Below are 19,891 nucleotides of genomic sequence, written 5' to 3' on the forward strand. Positions count from 1 at the left end.
AAACTAGAGTCGGGGCTGTGTTTTCGGTTCATGGAGGGAACTTGCTGCTTGTAGCTGCTGTAATGTGTTTTTGACCAGATTAGCTGCTTGCTAATGGATTTACCACCTGGTCAGAAACTCAGAAACATTACCGTCTTGTGTGAAGTAATGCAACAGTCGCAAATATGCCTAACATTATACCGTTTTGCTTATGGTCATGGAACATTATTGTTTGACTGCAGTTAGCTGCCTATTATAAGGTTAGCTTGATGCTATACGCGGCTAACTAATAGATTTAGCTATATTTTTAGAAATTACCACCCAGCCCCACTAATAACGTTACCGTCTTGTGTTGATAATGAATGTAACAGTCGTAAATATGCCTAACGTTACTGTTATGCTTATGGAATTTTGTTTGACTGTTCAGTTTGGTCACCTATTATACGGTACCGGGGAAGAAGGCTATGACTGCAGTTAGCTGCAGTGAGACTGCACATTATTATAACGTTAGCTCGATGCTATACGCGGCTAACTAATAGATTTAGCTATATTTATAGAAACTAGTGCAGTGCCCGTTCCCCCATGCACCACCCCGTGGGCGCTCTCCCCCCCGCACACACACTGCACTCTGTCAGGTCCCCCTAAGCGTACTCCCCAAGTTTGAAGTCGATCCGACAAACCGTTCTCGAGATACGCGAAGGACAGACATACAGACAGTCCTGGAATAAGTCCAAATTGCATGAAATGCGGCACCGCACTCCATCGGGGTCCGAACAGCGCACTCCCCAAGTTTGAAGTGAATCCGACAAATGTGTCTCGAGATAAACTGCATTTTGTGTTGCCAGTACGTGGCGTGGGAAATTGCAAGATTTGCAAGAAATTCAGTGGCGCACTACTACGAGTTCCCAGTAGCACACTCCCAGAGTTTTAAGTCAATTGGATGAACGGTTCTCAAGATAAACCACTTTTTGTGTTGCCACTAGGTGGTGCTGTGCCGAATTGCACACTGCACTTTGTCAGGTTCCCAGCAGCACACTCTCCAAGTTTGAAGTCGATCAGATGAATCACAAACCACTTTTTGTGTTGGCAGTAGATGGCACTATGGCACTCCGTTGAATCCCCCTAAGTGCACTCCCTGAGTTTTAAAGGGATACACCACTTTTTTTTAAGTTTAGCTCATTTGCCACATCCCCCCACATAGCCAAGATAACCCCTGTCTTTACCGGCATTGTCCAAGCAGTATACAGTGAGATACAGTCGTGGAGTTAGTAATTATCACCATAGAATGGAGGCCAATGGTATCGCTGTTAAAAATCCGCTAAAACACACATCTCACGGCGCTGAAATACATGTTGTGCTTCGGGGAGTCACCTCACAATGAAATATCAATCCAAAATGCACATAGCGGTGTTTTTGGAAGGAAAATAGACAGCCGGCACTACTTTCCACACATGGCCGCCGGGCGCACTGATCTCACACAGCGCCTCAAAGCACCGTGGAAACGAATGCAATCAAAACAAAGGACAGCTGCGATAACTACTAATCATGACGGACTTCATGAGAGAGGATGATGACGATTACTACTGGACAAACCAAGACCGCGAACCTTATCTATTTGAACCAGAATATACTGAGGAAGAACTACATGCTTTAGAAGCAGAGCGGGCAAGACGAGAGGCTGAGGCCGCCGAACAGCCGGCGGCCGAGGGGAGAGAACGAACCGGGATGGACTGGTGGTGTAGATGTGGAGCATGCCAGCCGATGCCGACAGAAATAGAGTGTTTTGGATTGATATTTAATCGTGTGGTGATTAAATATCAATCCAAAACACTCTATTTCTGTCTGCATCATTTGGCATGCTCCACATCTACACCAACAGTCCATCCCGGTTCGTCGATCGGACGAACGGTTCTTGAGATACACAGCATTTTTTATGTTGCCAGTAGGTGGCGCTATGCCGAATTGCACGAAAAAAGATTCAAGATTCAATACTTTATTGCCATGTCAACATAGTTGATTGTAATTTGTTTCAGTGCAGCTCTTAAAAACAAACATAAAACAAACATAACAGAGATCACATAGTCAAACACAAGAAGATTAGAAAACTAAGAGAATAAAAAGGATAAAAGCACTACAAAAATACATTCAACATAGAATGAGAGGGACTGGATAAAGTCCACAATTGTTTATAAAAGGCAGCTTCAAGCTGCTTGTAAAGTGCGAGTGAGAAGGGTCAAAGTTCAGTGGCGGGCAGCCTCAGGGTTTAAAGTGCGAGTGAAAAGAGGATCAGAATTCAGGAGGCGGACAGCCTCAGGATAAGTGCTATTCCTGAGGTGGGAGGTCATGCACCTGAGAGACTGAAGTATCTTACCTGAGGGCAGGGGTCTGAAAAAAGAGCTAGCAGGGTGGGAGGGGTCGGCGATCACCTTCTGCATCTTGCGTTTGGTGCGTGTGGTATAAATGGAGGAAACAGTTGGAAGGTCGTGGCCGGTGATTTTATTTTTATTTTATTTTATTTTATTTAACCTTTATTTATCCAGGGAGGACCATTGAGAGCATGCTCTCTTTTTCAAGGACGCCCTGTTTACAACAAATATCACAAGTTCAACAATACAAATCAGGAATAAGAATAGACTGTGGCATTATAAAATAACACAATCACACTCAAACAGATGAAAACAATACAGACATATAAAATCACAGGTACAGACAGTTAAGAGGGCAATGTAAAACAGGTGCAAGTCCTGTGCGATCCATCCTCAAGTAGCGTTTTGAATGACTCTATAGAGACCAGTTGGTCCAGTTTGAGAGAGTCCTGAAGTTTATTCCATCTATGAGGTGCGTAAAAGATAAAAGCATTTTTACCTGCTTCACTATTCATACGTGGAATAACCAGTCTAATGTGTGTCTGTGAACGAGTCTGATAACTTAAAGTACTAAAATTTAAAAGCGAGGACAGATAAAGTGGGAGCTTACCGCACAGGGCCTTATAAATGAACAAAAGACAATGCTGATCTCTACGGACGGTCAGAGAAGGCCAACCTACTTTTTCATAGAGAGTACAATGATGAGTGAGAAACCCATCACCAGTGATGAATCTCAAAGCACTATGAAATACTGCATCAAGAGGCTTCAGTGTGGAAGGTGAAGCGTGCATGTATAGTACATCACCATAATCAAAGACAGACATTACAAGATATTGCACAATGGTTTTTCTGCTAGATAAAGAGAAACAAGACCTGTTTCTGTAAAGGAAACCAATCTTTCCCCTTAGCTTTTTGGTTAGATGTCCTACATGGATTTGAAATGAGAGCTTAGAATCTAGCCAAATGCCCAAGTATTTATAAGAGTTGACAATTTCAATTTGTTCACCTTTAAGAGTATGAATACCTACATTTGGATCAGACCCATGTGATCTTGAGAATAACATGCTTTTGGTCTTGTCAGAGTTCAGAACCAGCTTGTGACTAATTAGAGCCAACTGAAATGCGTCAAAAGCAGTCTGCAGGCTTGCAGTGGCTGCTGCAAGACTGGCACCAACACTATACAAAATTGTGTCATCAGCATAATAATGGACATCACAATGCTGTGAGGGGAGTACAATATTATTAACATAAAGAGGGAATAATAGAGGGCCCAAAATTGACCCTTGTGGGACACCTTTACCAATAACAAGAGAGCTCGATCTAAAGCCATCGGCAACAACTGCCTGTGTTCTCTCAGAAAGGTAATTAGAGAACCATCTGATAGAAAGATGATCTAGGCCCATAGCTGACAATTTGTCTAACAAAATAACATGGTCCACAGTATCAAATGCCTTAGAGAGGTCTACAAAAAGAGCTGCACAGTGTTGATGGTCATCCAGACCATTCAATATATTATTAACGACAAGTGTTGTAGCTGTGACAGTACTATGACCTGGTCTGAAACCTGACTGCTGAGGTTGAAGAATGTTGTGTGCCTCCAGGAAAGCACGTAACTGTGTACTGACTAGGCTTTCCAGAATCTTGGCTAAACAGCACAGTTTGGATATTGGTCTATAGTTATTCAGACCACTTGGGTCACCGCCTTTATGTAGGGGAATAACCTGTGCAGCTTTCCACACAGCAGGGATTACACCAGAGGTAAAAGTTAGGTTAAAAATATGAGCAAGTGGAGGAGCAATTATCTCTGCACTAAGACGCAGGAGATATGGGTCAAGGTCATCCTCACCTTTGGACTTCTTAATGCAAAGTTGTGTAAGTGCATTAAAAACGTCAATAGTGCTTACCTGTCTAAACGAAAAATGTGGAAGATTGTGCGAGTTATCAGATAGCGGGACATCAACATGAACTGCAGGAGCCGTATTTGCAGACTGCCTGTCAAATAGATGACCCGAGGATATGAAATGTTGGTTAAAAACATCACACATTTCAGATTTATTTAAAATAACACCATTTTCACTATTAATCTGCGGCGGGAGAGAGGAAGCAGGCCTGGTTCTTAGTGACTTCACAGTCTTCCAGAAGTTAGCTGTATTTCCTTGTGTCTCAGCAAGAGAAGACAAATAATAGGTGGACTTGGCTTTTCGAATCATTCCGATACATTTATTCCGCAGTTTTCTAAATTGCAACCAGTCTCCCGGTTCACTAGTACGACGCGCCTTTGACCATGCCACATCTCTAAGTCGAAGGGCTTCTGTGAGATCTGCTGAAAACCAGGGACTAGAGCGATTCTTTACTCTGAAATTCTTGTAAGGAGCATGTTTGTCAGTAATAGAGTTAAAGATATAAGAAAACTGAGAGAATGCTACTTCAGGGTCTGGAATTAAATGAATCCTGTCCAAATCAGAGTAAAATAAATCATATAGAAAACCCTGCTCTATAAAATCTTTGAAATTACGTTTTCTAATGACACGCCCCTTTGATTTGTTGTTTTTCGCCACCCTGACACAAGCTGTGGGGCAGTGATCACTTATGCCTAGAGCAAAGACCCCACTATGAGGGTATTTAAGTGGCCTATTGGTCAATACAAGGTCAATCAAAGTTGATTTAGATGGATTCCTTAAATTTGGCCTTGTAGAATGCTGAATGAGCTGGTACAGGTCCAATTCCAGGCAAAGCTGCTTCAGCCTAGACGAATTTTCAGACGACCAATCTAGATTCAGGTCCCCCAAAATAACTAATTCGGACGAGACATATTTGGCCAACAGTTTCACAAATTCCTCTAAGGCCAAATTTGGTGCAGAGGGAGGGCGATAGACGCCAATAACTGTGACATGAATATCACCCCCTAAACAGATATCTAAGACAATACACTCATATAGTTTTGGCACAGATGAACTTGCGAGAACATGTGTAGCCAGATGATCTCTAACAAAAACAACGACTCCACCTCCTTTGGATTTTCTGTCTATTCTAAAAAGATTATACCCACCAATTATGATATCTGAGTCAGGGGTTCTCTCAGATAGCCATGACTCTGAGATGATAAGTACATCAGGGGAGGACTCATTTATCAATACATTAATATAATCAAGTTTAGGCAGAAGGCTCCTGACATTTAAATGTAAGAATTTTAAACCTTCAAGAGCCCTAAACTCCTGTGGGGACTTTAAATCAACACAGTTTGAGTAATTAACAGATAAAACAGAAGGAATGGGCCCAGAGGAGACATCCACTAGGTTGCCTACTATGACCCCGCTTGGCCTAGAAGCATGACGTGGTAGTCGCACTGTTGAAAAATTATTATTAATTAAAACTGGAATGTTGGGTAGGGACTCTGAGTTGTCACCATTGAAGTGATTTAAATCAGAGGAGTGTTCAGCAGGACCCTGGGAGGGATGCTCATGTAGGTGGATGGAAGTTATTTCTATGGTGGGGTCATGCTGGGATCTGTATCAATCAGAATTAAAAGCGATGTGCTGAATGAGGTTATTTGTGATTATTTTTACACCCTTGCTATTTGGGTGCAGGCCATCCAATTTAAAAAGGTCCGGTCTTGACCAGAAATAATCAAAGTGGCTGATAAAGCCGCACCCAGTTGCGATGCAAAAGGTTTTGACCCATTCATGGAGCCCAAAAAGGCGGCTGAACTGCTCAGAGTTAGGAGAGAGAGTGGGAATGGGGCCTGAAAGGACACAGGTTTTACCTAGGCTCTGGATAGTGATTGAGAGTAGCTCAAGCTTTTCACGCAGAATGACTGCTTGTTTTTTGACAATGTCATTGCTACCCACGTGAATAATGATTGTGTGAGCTGAGTGATGGAGGTCAGAAAGGGCTGGTGTGAGCTCAATAATGTCATCAACTTCTGGATTTTAGACGCTATGCATACCACCCTTTCCAACTGTTTCTTCTCCAAGGCGGTTGTGTTGCCGTACCACACTGTGACTGAGAAGACGAGGACACTTTCCACAGTGGCTCTGTAGAAGTGAACCATCGCCTCCCCAGTCACACCAAACTTCTTCAGCTGACGCAGAAAGTGAAGCCTCTGGTGGGTTTTACTCACAATGTCACTGGTGTTAACTTCCCACTTCAGGGAGCGGCAAATAGTGGTGCCAAGGAATTTGAAGCTGTCAACCCTGTCAACAGGCTGGTCACTAATGACCAGGGAGGGGGGCACTGTTCCACTTTTCCGGAAGTCAAATATCATTTCTTTGGTCTTAGCTAAGTTTAAGACAAGGCTATTCAAAGTGCACCATTCTACTAGGGCTGCCACCTCTGCCCTGTAGGCTGATTCATCACCGTTTTTAATGTAACCGACCACTGTTGTGTCATCCGCGTACTTAAAAAATGAAACAAATTGAGAATGGGAAATAAAATCATTAGTGTAAAGTGCATAGAGGAGGGCTGAAAGAACACAACCCTGGGGGGCCCCGGTGTTGAGAGTCATAGTTCGAAAAAGCATGTTGCCTATCTTTACCACTTGCTTCCTGTTTGACAGGAAGTCTAAGATCCAAAGACAGAGAGGGTGATTGATACCTAAAGCCAAAGTTTATCAAATAGTTTGATAGGCACAATCGTGTTGAACGCAGAACTAAAATCAATAAATAAAACTCTGACATATGTGGCAGGTGCTGTAGGATACTGTGGAGGCACAGAGACACAGCATCCTCAACAGACCTGTTGGCACGATAGACAAACTGAAAGCTGTCCATCTCAACATTGGACAGGTGATTACAGACAATACGCTCAAATACTTTCATGACAACAGAAGTCAAGGCTACAGGCCTATAATCATTCAAGCTGACAGCATTAGACTTCTTAGGAAGAGGGATAACCACAGCAGATTTGAAACAAGCAGGGACTCTGCAGAGTGAAAGGGACCAGTTAAAAATATCAACAAAAACAGAAGACAGTTGGTGAGCACAGTGCTTTAACGTGAAGGCAGAGACCTGGTCTGGGCCTGATGCCTTCCTGCTGTTTTGTTTAAGGAGCAGGGTTCTAACCTTAAGCTCACTAACCACAAAAGGAGGGGGTGAAGGTTGTTCTAGACTAACTACTGCTGCACTGGGATGAACATCCATGGGCATATCGAATCTACAATCAAATTAGTTCAGTCTATCGGGGAGGAGGGGGTCATCATCTGGGGCTCGGCGGCTGCTTTTATACCTTGTGATGGTCTGCAGCCCCTGCCAAACGCCCCTGGTGTCATTAGCTTTGAGCTTGGTCTGCAGACTGTCTTCATATTTAGCTTTAGCTTTTTCCACGGCACGTTCAAAGTCATATCTGGCTACTTTAAAAGTCTCTTTATTACCGCTCTTAAAGGCTTCATTTTTCTTCAAGCAGAGGATTTCAACCTCTTTACTGAACCATGGTTTGTTATTGCTGAAAACAGTCACAGTCTTAGATGGAATACAAACATTCTCAGAGAAGTTGATGTAAGAGGTAACTGTATCGGTATCAGCAGCCTGTGGGGACCATTGTGCTCACAATGGAGGGCACTGCACTGCACAATAGGGCACACTCCCAAAGTTTGAAGTCGATCCGACCAACGGTTCTCGATGGCATGCAGCAGATGATGCTCATCCATAAGCAGTGGTGGAAATGGCCAGGTTTTACTCTGGGAACCCTACTTACACAGGATGGGGGTTCCCGGAAGTGGCCTGGCCCTAGAGGATATTATTTATGAATGCGTGACTCATTATAGCCTACCAATAGCCACGTAAAAATCTCTTAGAAATGTCACTTAACTAATATCACTGAGCTCTACTGATTATTTCCCCTTGATTTTATTCATGATAGACTTGATGACACATGAATATTAATGCTGCTTATTCAGCTTACAAATACATCCTCTGCTCATTTCATGGTGCCCTCTTTGCAAGACATTTTTTAATTGGAACCTGAGGAGGGATGCTAAATTCAAATATTGAACGTGTTTCACGTCCGAATTGCACGAAAACAGGGCACTGCACTCCGTCAGGTCCCCCTCAGCACATTCCACAAGTTTGAAGTCGATCTGACCAACGGTTCTCGAGATACGCAATGGACAGAGAGAGAGAGAGAGAGAGAGAGAGAGAGAGAGAGAGAGACAGACGATCCCGTCATTATATTATAGATAGATAGATAGATAGATAGATAGATAGATAGATAGATAGATAGATTACCACCAGCCCCACTAATAAAAATCAAATTAAATGCATTTTATTTCCGCTTTGATGTTCAGTCAGGTGAGCGCCCCAGAATAGCTGACAGCATGGGCCCTGTAACCGCTCCTTTCATAGTTGAGGAGCACCAGGTTATAGCCCTACTATGTAAGCAACATGTCAGGAAAGCTGCAGGGCCAGATAATGTTTTTACCTTTACTTTGAAAAACTGTGCTGACCAACTTGCCCCCGTTCTTACTGATCTTTTTAACTGTTTTTTGTGCACACTTAAAATCCCGGCATTGTATAAATCTGCCACTGTCATTCCTGTGCCCAAAAAACCCAACCCTTCTTGCCTAAATGATTACAGGCCCATCGCGCTGACCCCTGTGATAATGAAGGTTTTTGAACGGCTTATATGCGACCACCTGTCTAGCATTGTAAAACTAGACAAATATCAGTTCGCCTACCAGCCCAACAGGTCTGTAGAGGATGCTGTGTCCATGTGCCTCCACACCATCCTGCTACATCTAGAGGCCTCTGCCACTTACGCCAGAATTATTTTTATTGATTTTAGTTCCGCGTTTAATACGATTGTGCCTTTTAAATTATTTGAAAAACTTTAACAGGTTCCATGAATTGTTTTTTAAAATGTCGTTATTATCCTTTTTATTACTTCTTTGTTTTGTATGTATGGAACTCTCTGCATCTATGTCTCTGTGTCTATGTGAGCACTTCTGCACCAAGACAATTTCCAATCAACCATGTGTTGAAATGGCAAATAAAGTTCTATTCTATTCTATTCTATTCTATAATGTTACCGTCTTTTGTTGATAATGAATGTAACAGTTGTAAATATGCCTAAGGTTACTGTCTCTTATGCTTATTATGGTACACTGCAGTGGTGGCTGGTGAGCTTGGAAACAGGGGAGGAAGCTAGTGCGCGGCGGAAAAAATTTGGGCTTTTTTTTTTCACGTGTGCGCGCGCGCGCGCGCATGTGTGTGTGTGTATTTGCCATGTTTCCCATGCTGTCAAGCCTCTTAGCTTTCCACCCAGTGAGGAGCATTGCATTAGCACCCAGTGAGAGGACTACAGGACGGAACAGCACCTGGCACCGCACCATGGTTATAATTAGCCTAGTTACTCACTTCTACACTATCTTAGATTGTGTTACTTATGGATGGCATGGAATTATAGTGAAAATAGATTATCCCCCCTTTTTGCTGGGGACCCCACTTTGAAAACCACTGGCTTAGGCTAGAACTGTTGCGAGAAGGTTTCAGGATTTATCTCTATGCATTAGGCTGTGATTACTATTTATATAAATCTATTTATTCACATAGATTCATGATATATTATGGTATACAGCCTACCTGTGACATCAATGTTTTGATTCATCCTATGATGTCTCACACTCAGGTGTGCTTTCACAAGACAGGTGTTGTCCATTCAATCAGCTAACCTGTCTTTATAATGGCTGTCTTGCACTGTTTGTATGATACTTGACAAAGTCTATGGCCGAAACTGTTGTCAAATAGCGTTAAATTACACTTAATTGACTTCCGGTTATGGCGGCTTGCTAGGAAGACGCAGCCTTTAACGCTCCGCCACTTTCTGGCTTTATTCCTGACAAAACCCACTTTTCTGAAACAGGAGGCAGTGCCGTTTTTGAATTAAGACATTGAAATGCCAATTACAAACGAGAATACACCGCAAACACGGACGAAGACGTTGCAATCCAAATTGGACTTCGCTGCGGGAAAGGCTAAAGAATCTGGTAGCCTAGCTGGAAAAATGGCTCCTCCGCCTAGCAGTGAGACCCAACACGAGGGGGCTAACGATAGCTCGGAGAAAATCCTGGCTGCCATAGGCACGCTGAAGACGGACTTCACCACGAGATTTGACGGCATTTTAGCCGCAATAGAGGGAGTGAGGAAGGATGTGCGCGAATGCTCAGAACGGGTAACACAGGCAGAAACAAGAATCTCATCTACTGAGGATAACGTGAACGTCATGCAAGCTAAAGTGCTAGCCCTAGAAGCTAAAAACAAGAGCCTGGAAAATCAGCTTGGAGATCTGGAGACGAGATCCAGGCAATCTAATCTGAGGCTGGTAAATCTGCCCGAGGACGCGGAGGGAGGGGATGCTTGTGCGTTTCTGGAGGCTTGGATGCCTGAAGTATTGGAATTGGCGCCGCTACGGAATGGGATGGTGCTGGAGAGGGCTCACAGAATCGGACCAAAGAGGGACGCCAATGCACCCCCGAGAACTCTTATCATGAAGTTTCTGAACTACAAGGACAAGATGAATGTGGTGACGGCAGCCAGAGCAAAGAGGCGAATCCTGTACAAGAACCAACAGGTGCGATTCTACCAAGACTTGGCTACGGGAGTGCACAAACAGCAGAAGATGTTCGACGCGGTCAGGCAGAAGCTACGGGGCATGGGAATCAGATATGGCATGATGGTACCGGCTCGTCTACGGGTGACATACAAGGAGGTGACACGCATATTCGAGAGCCCATCCGACGTGGAAGCATTCATCGAGCAGGTGGAAAGAGAGAATGCGGCAGGCTGAGGGAAGCTACTGGTGGTAACGTTAAATGGCGGCACAGGAGCCATGTTTATTTTTGGGGTCTTATCACGTTCGAAACTAAATACACTCAGTGACTGAAGGCTGTTCTTATTTTCTTCAAGTAATTGGACCTGATGATTATTTAATAGTTGGGTCTGTTTTTTGTTTTTGCTCTTTGAAAACGCAACACCAGCATAACATTTGAAAGTGACAAGGTAAACTTGGCTAAACCCAGAAGTGGCGATTTTATTGTAAGCTGAGAACACAGAGTGTGGTTGGTCGGACTGGTCATAACTAGCTGTGACTTGGAATATTATTATTTGATTTTTTACGGACTTGGCTACACTTTTTGAGGATTCGACTTGGAGAAACGTTTTGGAGTCAAGCTGCCCGAAATGTTTGCCTCCATTTCCTGAACAATGACACTGGGTTCGGCTGGTATTCTGATGGCGTACTTTTATTTTGAAACCGTATGGGAAGTGAGTTACGGATTTACACTTGCACTTTTACACTTTCGTAAACTAGTAGCCTATGCATAGACACTGGAGTGGTAAGCAAGGCAAAGAGGAGGACACCTGATTTATTTTTGTTTACAGCCTTTAGACAGGTGGATGTTTATTTATATATACTATTGTTGTTATGGATGATAGCCTGGGTCTACGTAAAATATGTTGGCTTTTCCAGGGCTTAGTATACATATGTATACGTAAAATGTGGGGTTTTTTTTTTTTTTCTTTTCCTATAACATTGGCGGAGAGTAAAAGTCAGTTAGTTAGAGAGAAGCATAGTCGGGCTGACTCACTCGGAGTGGTCTGTTGCTGTAAAGGGAAGTCTCAACAGGAGGAGGGGGGGTTACCTTTAAAGGTAGATTTGTATGGGGTCAGGGGTTAAGAGTTCACAATGGGTCCATGTCAGTTTTATTTGTGTTTGTCTTGATTGTAATGGCTATGACAGGCTGGGGAAGTTTATCATCGGTTTTCTAAAAAATGTCTAGTACACTAAAAACTAAAATTACATCGTGGAATTGTAGAGGGCTACAAAAAATCAAGAAGGTTAAACAGGTTATGAATAGGATTAAGGCAATGCAATCTAGTATCGTGTTTCTTCAAGAAACGCATTTGATGCATAAAGATGAGTTGAAGGTGAAGAGAAGGTGGAGAGGCAAAGTCTTCTCAGCTCCGTTTACTTCACAGGCAAGAGGTGTAATGATTTTGATTCATGAGTCAATTCCACTACAGGTGAATAAGATAATTAAGGATAAGAGGGGACGATATCTTATTATAAAGGGGATGATTCTGAATGAGCAATTGATTTTGGCAAATATTTATGGGCCAAACAATGATGACCCGATGTTTTTCCAAAACCTGTTTCTTACTCTATCTACTATTCCTGGTAGTTGTGTGATTGCAGGTGACTTCAATTGCACCTTGAAGCCAGAGATGGACAGGAGCTCGGGAGTTGATCAATCTCATACTCGATCTAGGGAGGTAATACACCACTTCATGAAAGAAATGAACCTGATAGATATTTGGAGGGAAAATAATCCAAATGACAAAACTTTTTCGTGTTACTCTGGTACACATCAGTCTTACTCACGTATTGATTTTTTCCTGATATCTGCAGGTTTAAAACATAGAATCAAAGATTGCTTATATGACGCCATACTAATATCGGATCATGCACCAAATTCATTAGTGTATCAAGACCCCAATTTAGTGAGAGATGTCCCTAGGTGGCGCTTTAAGCAAAAATGGTTGGCGGATCCTGGCTTTGTCACATTTTTGGAGGAACAAATACAATTTTATTTTGAAACAAATACAACAGAAACATCGGCAAGTTATAGATGGGAGGCTTTTAAAGCTTTTATTAGGGGCCAAATAATCAACATAACTAGTTCTAAAGCTAAGCAGACGTATCAGAAGACAAAGGCATTGGAAATAGAAATTAAGACATTGGAAAAAGAATACTTTCAATCAGGTTCCCCTGGAGTTCACCAAAGATTGCTCCTGATACGGTCACAATATAATGAACAATCGGCATCAAAAGCAATGGCCAGTCTTTTAAGACTTAGACAAACATTTTATGAGCAGGGAGAGGCGTCTGGGAAGGTGCTGGCGTGGCGCATCAAACAGTTAGAGAACGAGAGGGCCATCATTTCTTTACAAAATAACCTAGGAGAGACTATTGTAGATCCAATTGGAATAAATGAAGCTTTCAGAAAATATTATGAAGAGCTTTATAGCTCAGAAATAAGCTACGACGAATCGGAATTGAACACCTTCTTAGAGGGAACCGATATACACTCAGTACCAGAAGAGTTTAGAGCAGATATAGATAAAGACATAACGTTAGAGGAAATAGCTATAGCAATTGATAGTATACAATCAGGAAAAACACCGGGGCCCGACGGATTACCAATTGAAATTTATAAGAAGTTCAAAATTAGATTACAGACACCCCTTTTAGAAATGTTTATTGAATCCTTTGAAAATGGAATCCTGCCACGCTCCTTAAGAGGAGCATTGATCACGTTATTGCCAAAACCGGGTAAACCAAACAACAAATGTGAGAACCTGAGGCCAATTAGTCTTTTAAATGCGGATCTGAAAGTGTTATGTAAAATTTTAGCTAGAAGGATTGAAGGGATAATACCAAAAATAATAGGAAAAGATCAGAACGGTTTTATTCGTGGCAGGCAAGGCTTTCATAATGTCAGAAGAATTCTGAATATTCTCCATTACCACAAGGGGGAGCCAGACACTGCTTTATTGTCATTGGACGCCGAAAAGGCCTTTGACAGGGTAGAATGGCCATATCTTTTTGAAATTCTGAACCGTTTTGGCCTAGGGGATAAATTTTGCAAATGGATAAAATTACTTTATACGGAGCCATATGCTGAAATATTGACCAATGGAACCATCTCAAATACTATCAAGATAAAACGTGGCTGTAGGCAAGGGGATCCGGTGTCTCCATTATTATTTATTTTGGCAATTGAACCACTAGCGCTGGCAGTAAGCATTCATAGGAACATCTCAGGAATAACTATGGGACAACAGGAGCATCGTCTGGCCTTATATGCAGACGATGTCATTATTTTCCTCAAGGATATAAGAAAATCTATCCCGGCCTTGATGGATTTAATTAAAGCATTTGGAAAGATCTCAGGCTATAAGATAAACACAACTAAAACTGCAATTATGCTACTAAACCAGGCGGAAATGAGAAATCCGCCAGAAGAAGCCGCTCAGTTCAAAGTGGTGGAATGTTTCACTTATTTAGGCATTCAAATAGTTCCATCTCTGGGGAAAATTGTAGATGTGAACTACGGACCATTGCTGTCGGATATTTCAAAATCAGTAGATAGGTGGTCTTCGATTCCAATGTCATTAATAGGGAGAATAAATGTCCTCAAGATGAATGTACTTCCCAAGCTGTTGTATTTGTTTCAAAATTTACCATTGCCACCTCCGAGCAATTTGTTCTCTCAGCTAAAGAAACTGTTTATCAGATTTTTATGGAATAATAGACGCTCCAGGTTGCGACTGTCGTTACTGTATTTACCCTATGATAGAGGAGGGCTTAAGTGTCCCAATCCACTCTGGTATTACTGGGCAGCTCAGCTGAGAACGATTATGTTTTATTTTACAGAAACAGAGGCTCCCTTATGGAGGGAGATGGAGGGCCATCGGTTGAGTCTACCTCTTCCAAGCTACCTATACTCGGCTAAAGTTAAAAAACTCAAGAAAAGCACTGAAAATCCTATAGTTAAAAACATGATTGAGGTGTTGCGGCAAGTCAAACAATTTTTGGGAGAAACAGAGTCTCTTTCACTTTTCAGTCCAATATGGAGGAACGATCTTTTCCCCATAGGGAGGTCTGGGTGGTTTAAAGACTGGGCTGAAAAAGGCTTACAAAAAATAGGAGATTTATATGAACCAGATGGGGATCAGATGATGTCATTTGAGGAAATAGTAGATAAATACAACATAAATCGCAAACAATTCTTTGGCTATTTACAAGTGAGAGATTTCATCAGAAAACAGCAAAATCAATCTTTAACTATTCCCACTATGTCTGCAATAGAAGAGGTAATGTTGATGAACTGTATAGGAAGAGGCATCATTTCTAGGATATATAATCATCTGGTAGGACAGTCTGGAGAGTCTTCCATGGAGAGACTGGAGGCATGGAGAGAGGACTTAGATGATGAAGACATTACTGAAGGGGACTGGGAGGAGGCATGTGATAAAGCACAATCCCAAACGTTTAACTCACGTCTTAAATTGCTGCAGTATAACTGGTTGATGAGAGTCTATGTAACGCCAGAAAAGATCAATAAATACAATGGTGCCATTCCTGATTTATGCTTCAAGTGCCAAAAAGAAAAAGGTACACTTTTCCACTGTCTATGGCAGTGCAACCAAATCAAAACATTTTGGGATGCAGTAAGAAAATGTATTCAAGATATTTTGTCCATACAAATACCTTTAGATCCAAAGCTTTTTATTTTAGGATTATACCCACTTAATTTTAACATCAGAAGGAGAGAGAAAAGGTTTCTGGATATAGGTTTACTTTTGGCCAAAAGAGTTATTGCCGTAACTTGGAAACAGGTTGGTAGGCCGGGGATCGGGAGATGGATTTCTGAATTAACAACAACGCTGCCCTTAGAAAAAATCACTTATATCATCAGGGGTAAACAGGAACTGTTTGACAACATTTGGGGCCCTTTTATTTGTTATCTAGAGAGGACAGATGTGGCCGGCATGATGGAAGCGCCTGGGACTGTTTGACTGACTGTTTCTGTTTTTATTTGAATTTTGTTTTTTGCTCCTTTATTCCATTGGCTCTCTGTATTCCATTCTAAATACCTGTACATGAGTCAAGATGTAACTGAAAAATGTAAGCTAAATTAGTCAGCCCCCAGAAGAATCATGGTCTGTATGTCGGTGTGTTTTTGTTTTTGTTTTGTATGTTTGTTTATCTTTCTGTTGTGCTATTGGGGGGAGGGGAGGGAGGTGGGATATGTATGGGATGTTTGTATTGTAATTTGTATAAATGTGATAAATGAAAAACAATAAATACAATGTTGGAAAAAAAAATTACACTTAATTGCATCTGGAACGAGAGTGTGTCTTCCTTCCTGTGCACAGTGCTGCACTACTCATTTAGTTATCAACTTTGGAGCGTTATTTACCCCCCCTTCCCGACATCCTAGGTTGACATGCTTCATCCCAATCGATTCCTTATTTCTTCTACTTTCATATGATATAAAGATCACCACTCAAGCTTTAAAATTGAGCCCGCTGTCAGCTATCGATTTACAGGCCAAATTCAGTTAAAAAATGTGTGAATTTAAAGTTCGCGGGTTTTAGTATAAGAAATTACAGGATGAAACTTCAATACGACAAAAATAGCGCTGCTCGGTGAACCATTTCCACGCCGAATTTAATAGAAGGTTCGGATAACTTGAAATCAATTGACTTACTTGAATATCCGTGCTGTCTGTAGGGGAAACGCTGCAGTCGAGACGTTGCAAATATTCCAGTTTTCTGACATTGCAAAAAGCCCGTATCGCGCAGCTCGTCTCCCCGCAACTCGAAACTCGTTTTGGTGGTAATCCAATATCAACGACTGTCTGGCTTGTGAACACTTACTGATTGATAAAAAAGTAAATAAAAATAAGAGGGAAATATGATATGCTGCTACTGTCTCAGTAAATCCTTCCTGTCAGGTCAAGCAGTGGATTTCACCTCCTTGATTCAGCGTGAGAGACCACAGACCAGGCAGTGGAACAACGTTGCCGATTTTCAGACGTATTCATCAGCATTGGACAATACAGAATGTCAATCAATGTCAAGCAATCTATCTATCAAACAACAACCAATTAGGGTTTCACCTGGTTTCACGGGCTAAGGGAGAGCTCCCTCCTAGCTCAATCTGATTCGTTGGAAAACACATCACTCTCACTGTTTTCTGTGAATTGCAAGTCTTTTTCAACCAATCTTATTTTTTCATTAGATAAATTACCAAATGAATCAAGCCCACAGGGCGGGTGTTTTTTTAATCCCCTCCCCCATGCTGGGACCAGGGCCAGAGTGACTCGTCTGCATGGAGCTATATAATGAATGAAAAAATGAGCGTCTGCACATAAGAAAAAACACATTTGATTGATATTTTATTATAAAAAAAAATATGAAAAATGAAAAATATAAAAATATAAAAATAAAAATAAAAAATATATTTTTTTAATATATATATTTTTTTTTATAAAATCCCCAATCTAATAGAGGAGGACCATCCTCCTATGCCTCACTGGAAAAACCTCCTCTGGTACACTGTTTGTTCAGTTTGGTCAACTAGACGGTACCGGGGGAGAAGGCTCTGACTGCAGTTAGCTGCAGTGGGACTGCACATTAGTATAATGTTAGCTTGATGCTAATTGCGGCTAACTAATATTGATTTATATTCATAGAAATTACCACCGAGCTCCACTAATAACGTGACCGTCTTGTGTGGATAATGAATATAACAGTCGTAAATATGCCTAACGTTACTGTTATGCTTATGAAACATTGTTTGATTGTTCAGTTTGGTCAACTCCAGGCATTACTACAGGGGATGTTCAAACAAACTGGCATAAGCCAGCAGCGAGCACACTCACCGGTGTTTTCAAAGTTTCAGTGCACGGCACAGGAGGTACTAGTAGGAGAAAGAGAGCCAGCACACAAAAATGTCCTTTCGTTGGGTTTATTCCAGCAACACCAGGTACAGTACAGCACACGGACATTTCAGCCTAACGGCCTTCTTCAGCGTTGAAGAAGTTTTTGTGTGCTGGCTCTCTTTCTCCTACTATTACTACAGGGGAAGCAGGGTAGTTCCTGGCTCATGGTAACGTGAATATCCTTATCCATTTCCCCGCAGCAAATGCAAGCCAAAACACGACCAAACAGGCCACAATAACGTCTAATAATTCATCCAGAATCCTTCCTGGGCATGTCGAGGCTGATCTGACCGATAAATTGTCTAGGTTGCTGTTTTCAAGTGACGTTTATGAGTTAATGTTACAAAGCAACCAACAGTGTGCTGTTGCCAGGGAGCTGCTTGTGCACGTGCGAGTATGGTGCCCGCGCGTCAGCTCGTTCACACTCTGCCTGCAGTTACTCCAACGGCCACTGGTGTCAGTAATAGTTAGAACTTACGGATAGGACCTTTAATACTGAAATTTCAAAATTTCACAGAATTACTTTTTTCACAAAACTTGCACTTTTTTTCTCAAAATGGAAACTAATTCCCCCCCTTCCTGTCATTGGAAACAAAACTAAAAAATCCTCATGTAATTTTTATTTTTCATCATGCATGGCCCTAATACTCCGTCATACATATCAAATGGTTACAGACACCAAGAATTCACAAAGGAGAATAAGCAGCATCTTCTCTATGTCTGTCTCTGTCTACAGCTGAAGGCAGAAAGTATCTGATCTAGATGCTGTGAATTCGCCAGGCAAACATCTTCCGAGGTAAAACATATTTTTATTTCTGATGAAGCAAAAGTGCAAACCATAAACAGGATATATATGTCTGTAAAAAATAAAGAGTAACATTTTAAACGTTTCAAGAGATTTTAAAGCCAGGTCAGAAAGTTCAGTGCATTGTATACTTGACATTTTCAGAATCAGAATCTATAAAATAAAGTTGAAGTTGTGTGTCTGCGTGTCTGGATCATGTGTTTTGCAGTGCAAAACACATGATCCGTATATAAATGGGAGCTATCTGTCTGTATGTCCCACTGATGACATCATCAGTGATGTCATAAATCCATAAATTCACTCACACACGCACAAAGTCACGAGAGAGACTGAGGGACAGGGAGAGAGAGGAGAGGGAGAGAGACTGAGGGAGAGAGAGGAGAGGTAGAGGAGGAGAGGGAGGGAGAGAGAGGGGAGAGAGAAAGAGGGGGGGAGAGAGACTGGGGGAGAGAGCTATTTGTCCCACTGATGACATAATCAGTGATGTCATAAATCCCACTGATGACATCATCAGTGATGTCATAAATAAAGGTTATTTTTCACTGGGGTAGCTTAGTATTTGCCTATATAATTTGATGGGGTTGCTTGTCAAATTTCAAAATAAATAAACAAACACGACCTGGGCTACAATATAGCTCGACAGCCCACTTCTTGTTCCACAAGAAATTTCCCCATTTCATTTTCTCAATTTGTTTAGACAATTTGAAAAATCCTTATATAAAGAGTTTTAAGCCTGGAACCAAGCCAACCAGTCTTCCAGATAATTGTGAGTGACCATGAAAGATTACACTTGCAGCAAAAATAAAAAAAATACAAATTTGCAATAATTTTTATTTTTTATTTATATTCTTTGCTCCAAGTGAAATGTTTCATGGTCACTCACGATTCTCTAGATGACCGGTTTGCTTGGTTCCAGGCTTAAAACTCTTTATATAAGTGTAGCACGCACCTCCTAATACTGCTGGTAGTGGAGGGAGTGCAGTAAATTATAGTTAGTAAAGGTTACAAATATTATTTGTAACATTTTATTTTCACCATATTATTTGTCAAATAATATCGGACAAGTGGAAAACAAGTGTTGAAAGCAGAGTTGAATAGAGATAAGAAAATTTGATAGGATAAATCTGGATCTGGTTGGTTATACACAACATGAGGTATCATCAATCAGCCTTTCAAAACGTTCACAATTTAATTTGCTGAAGATTCTGTGTTTTTTATTTTTGACATTTCTTACAGCTT

The 19,891-nt window shown here is 41.5% G+C and overlaps 1 protein-coding gene across 3 annotated transcripts in view; it reads left to right on the forward strand.

The window, feature by feature from the left end:
• The window catches only part of LOC310780164 (NLR family CARD domain-containing protein 3-like), a 57,674-nt gene that overhangs the window by 10,305 nt on the left and 27,478 nt on the right, over nucleotides 1–19,891 (forward strand). For 2 of the 3 annotated variants that reach the window (XM_083640731.1, XM_083640732.1), the window contains one exon: nucleotides 18,584–18,643. The gene's annotated coding sequence lies outside the window, so the exon portion shown is untranslated. Of the gene's footprint in view, nucleotides 1–6,317; nucleotides 6,451–18,583; nucleotides 18,644–19,891 lie in introns of those variants that run through there. The other variant, XM_083640730.1, reaches the window with a different exon arrangement.

This window comes from Poromitra crassiceps (genome assembly GCF_964638095.1).
Source record: "Poromitra crassiceps genome assembly, chromosome: 7".
Classification (NCBI taxonomy): Eukaryota; Metazoa; Chordata; class Actinopteri; order Beryciformes; family Melamphaidae; genus Poromitra; species Poromitra crassiceps.